Below are 5000 nucleotides of genomic sequence, written 5' to 3' on the forward strand. Positions count from 1 at the left end.
TTATTAGCAGCGATAGTATTTCATATGTATAGTATCTGGATGCGCTTTTCATACGTTGCGGCATATCAGCACGCTTATACAGACTGTTGGTGGGGGATGCCCACTGCAAACCACACGGTGAAAGAAGAGGGGAGGCTACCCACCGGTACCGTGACACACACTGTGCGGATTCTTTGCTCCTGGTGTTCACACTGTCATGTCTCAAGCTTAAAGCAGATGCATAGATTGTACCTACATGGATTGTGTAAAAGTGATATGTCCCATTTCCAGCCTTCTCAGCGTAGTCTTCTTCCCTAATTAATTGTATTTGCTTCCATATGCCCAGTCACACTGCACGGTGTATACAGTCACACGCCAGACACACGCTCACATGCACAGGAACGCGCGCACGGTGCACACAAACACTCAGACACTCATAAAAACACACATGCACGCACACACAACTGACAGACACACACACACACACACACACACACACACACACACACACACACTGACACACATACACACACACGCGCGCGCACGGCAAACACACAAACACTAGATCGAAATCCTGACGTGAGAAATGGAGTGAATTGAAAAATTGACATTACTTTTTGGTATAACAATATAATTGAATCACTGATTGATGATGAATTGTATATTATTAATAAAAAAAAATATATATATATTGAAAAACCAACAGATTCATTGACTTCAAACAAAGGCCTATGGTTTGGTCCAGTTTATATTTACATTCGATCGTCTCGATTTGACTTTTCTGACAACGTCGAGCCTTGTCAAGTCACTGACACTGATGGTATCCGTTGTTTCATTTTACATCGGTTTATATATTGAAACGACAAAGTCAAACATACAGTGCTGTTCCTACGAAATTATTTGTTGGTCTCTCCGCTTAACTTCTACATTTTTCCAGGTTGTTTTTTTTGTTGTATGTTGCACATATTTCGTGTTCAAGTATTTCTACGTCCAATGTTTTAGGTTAGCATTTTTCGTTAATCCAAAAAAGCAGGAAAGCTTTGCGAACTTGTCAAAAATAAGGACTTTACAGCGATAGTGTGACCCCAACATACATAAACGGAGCATTTAAAAAACAACAAAAACAACGTATCGGAGGTGAATTTTAAAATAAAATCTTTTAAGTATTTGTGTTTGGTAAGCCGTTGAAGAGTTTGATGAATGATAAAAATGTTTCATTATGTTTGGATGTCCATTTTTCAGGGTCCAGATTTACATTACCTGCCCCTGGGCACAGAGTTGGGAACGTCATGATGGTCAGGGTTTTATTGGGGGGGGATTAATGACCAACCTTTGGCACACATTTCGGAAGATTGTGCTACACGATTCAGTTATTATGTGACCGGTTCTTTTGATGGCGCACTTTTGGAAGATTGAAATGGTGCAGTTACGTTTTTTTGTTTTTTTGTTGTGTTTTTTTATGACCAGTCTTTTGACAGTACCAGTCCTATGGTTCTTTTCATATACCGTTGTTTGTTTTTTTTCTAATCTCGTCGTCATTGCCAACTTGTTTTCCCCCGATACTTCAGACCAACAGTTTATGTGGTACAGGGTCACAATATCACCATACATGCAGCTTCACTGACTCTGCAGGGAACCAGTTGGCTGTCCATAATCATACTGTCATACGGTGTGACAGGTATCACGGGGGTACGTGTGGTATTGTTGCTATGGCATTCATCGTGTGATGTTGTTTTAATCAGAAGTATAACTGCTGCATTAAAGAGAAATTCTGAATTTTATTCCTTTTGTTTCCATAGAATTTTACTGTGTGTGTGTGTGTGTGTGTGTGTGTGTGTTTTAAGAGCTGAGTTGGGGGGGGGGATTAATCCTGATTTTTTTATGTATAAGGTAGCGGTATTTTATCGTATTGTATCATAATCATTGTGAAAAACAAATATAAAGCACGTTCGATTGCCGATCGAATTGTGTTTGCTTTTGTCGAAGATTTCTTCTTCTTTTTCTGCCAACGCAAATGAAGATACGAATGAAATTCAAGGAGAGAGAGAGAGAGAGAGAGAGAGAGTGCGCCTGTGTGTGTGGGTGGGTGGGGGGGAGCTTAATATGTTGCTCGCCCCGCAACCTAAGCTGATGAACTCTATCAAAACTTCAGACACAGCAGGCACAGATACACAACCGGTGATGACGGGCAAAACGTGAGGACACAATCTGTTACCTGGGGCATGATCATGATCACACAGGACAATTGCTTCCCGTTTAAAAAACATAATAAATGAAAGTCACTCGCATCGCAACCGCAAACTTAAAAGCGCGGGCATGCGCGTGCGAGCACACAGTCACATACAAAGAAACACACACACACACACACATAAAGTGCATCCATTTATACATGCATAAATACACACACACACACACATATATATATATATATAGAGAGAGAGAGAGAGAGAGAGACGAAGTCTGAACATACCTCATATCTCAAGAAACCCAAAACGCCCAGATGACACTGATTCGTGTCATAGAACAGTCCGTACATGTAACAGATGTTTTTTTAATACGAAGATCCAAATTCCCATCACGTTTTCGGGCTCAGACTTTATGTCTGTGTTACCAAACTTGATCCCAGCGATCAAAAGCATACACTGTTGCAGAAAAAGAGCTAGATGTGCTCGTAATACAATTCTGTTTAAAACAAAGAAATAAACACAAAGAGCGATGCTGATAAAATAAATAAATAAACAACTTCACCTTGAAATATAGCAAGCGAAGGCATTTTAGGCCTTCCGGTGAAAATGAGAAAAAAAAAAACATGAAAAATTCCGACACTGTTTATGTCGCTCATAATGAAATATTCAAAAACATTACAAAATTAATAGTAAAGAGTGGTAACTCTCTCTATTCACAAGGTACACAACTTCATGTCAGTGCTGCTTACGCTACCGATTCAGCTAGCACACAGGTAAACAAGAGAGGCAAGGCCTTCAAGACTCACTTGTGATACACTTTTTTTTTTTTTAAACCAAGCTTGTTATGTATCGAGTATAATGCATTTACTGTTATATTTATAGTTTTTGTATTCTCTAAACTTGGCACTTTGATCAGATATTCGACCCAACAAAAGATCTGTCATTATTATCATTTTTTGTTCAAACAGGAACTTCTTTTTCTAAGCATGGAAGTTTGTTTATTGCAAACGTTTTGGTGTAGACAGTAAAATAAGGGAAATTACTCTGTAGGGGACTTGGTTTGCTTTAAACTGATCTTTCTCATCTTAAACATTACATTTTGAAATTATACTCAATATATAAAAAGCTTGGATTTTTTTTTTAAAGTGCATCACAAGTGAGTCTTGAAGGCCTTGCCTCTCTTGTTTCAAAATGTAATGTTTAAGATGAGAAAGATCAGTTTAAAGCAAATTAAGTCCCCTAGCATTAATTAGAGTAATTTCCCTTTTTTACTATCTGCACCAAAACGTTTGCAAAATAAATAAAACTTCCATGCTTAGCAAAAGAAGTTCCTGTTTGAACAAAAAATGATAATTATGACTGCTCTTGTTGTTGGGTCGAATATCAGATCAAAGTGCCAAGTTTAGAGAATACAAAAAATATAAATATAACAGTAAATGCAGTTTGCATATAATTAGGCTTCTTTTTTTTCTTTCTTTTTTTTGTGCCCATCCCAGAGGTGCAATATTGTTTTAAACAAGATGACTAAAAAGAACTGAATTTTTCCTATTTTTATGCCAAATTTGGTGTCAACTGACAAAGTATTTGCAGAGAAAATGTCAATGTTAAAGTTTACCACGAACACACAGACACAGACACAGACACACACACACACACACACACACAGACAACCGAACACCGGGTTAAAACATAGACTCACTTTGTTTACACAAGTGAGTCAATAAAAGGTACATTGGAACAAACCCAGACAGGAAGTGTTCTTCACTGGTGCTCGTTGTGACATATTTAACTGTGTGGTAGCTGAATCGGCAGCGTAAGCAGCACTGACTTGACCTTGTGAATGGAGAGAGTTACCACTCTTTACTATTTGTTAATCATTTCATCTCCTGGCCTCATTATTTGCTAACTTCCAATACAAAAACATTGAAAACCATAGCATTATCTTATTGTGGTTTGAGGGGGAAATCAAACATCTCCAACCCATTCACCATTATTTTTTCAAGATTATTCATGATGAGTGTGGAGAAATATATCAGCTAAATACAGCATCACACCTTTAATTCCCTCATTTGTTCATGCTGTTGTACAACCCAGCCGAATTTGCGCAAAATGCACGTTCAGAACGAATTCATGCCACAGCGTGGCATGTCAAAACTGAAGACACTTTTACATCTGTTGCTTGACTGTTCACTGGTGCTGGTTGTGACACCGACTTTAGTTCACAGACAGGCGCGGCCAGACATTAGGGTCTGTTGCTTCAAAACTTTGCTGATCATAACGTCCACCACCCCCACAAAGTGCGAACAGCATCAAAACTACACAGCACTCCGAGCCACTACAACAGTCATCATACAACAGTTACTGTCACTGAGCGGCTCTCCTCCTCCTAAAACATAAGGCTGTGAGCATACAGGAAGACTTTACGCGTCAACTGCGGACCAGTAGCCGTCATCAAGGACTATAGATACAGCCAATGTCTGTCATCAAACAATATTTCCACCAAAACATATCACCACACATGACATGAATGATATGGACACAAATATAGCGCCTGTCCTCGGTCGGAGACCAGGCTCTATCTAAACGCTTCACATGAAGAACTTTTTTTTTTTTCAAAGTAAGGCCAGGAAATGTCGATTGTGCCCTATCTTTTTTTCTTTCTTTCTTTCTTTTCTAATTCAAACAAAGGATTTTTAAAGGTGAAGATCATAGAAGCTGTAAGACAACCCCAACCAAAAATGGCAAAAACAGACAACTGTCAACAAAGTACAACGACTTTAACGATTGTCAAAATAGATAGATGACTGTGATCATCAAAGAGTTTATAGAAGAGAA

The sequence above is a fragment of the Babylonia areolata genome, chromosome 18, assembly GCF_041734735.1.
Source record: "Babylonia areolata isolate BAREFJ2019XMU chromosome 18, ASM4173473v1, whole genome shotgun sequence".
In the NCBI taxonomy this organism is placed as follows: Eukaryota; Metazoa; Mollusca; class Gastropoda; order Neogastropoda; family Buccinidae; genus Babylonia; species Babylonia areolata.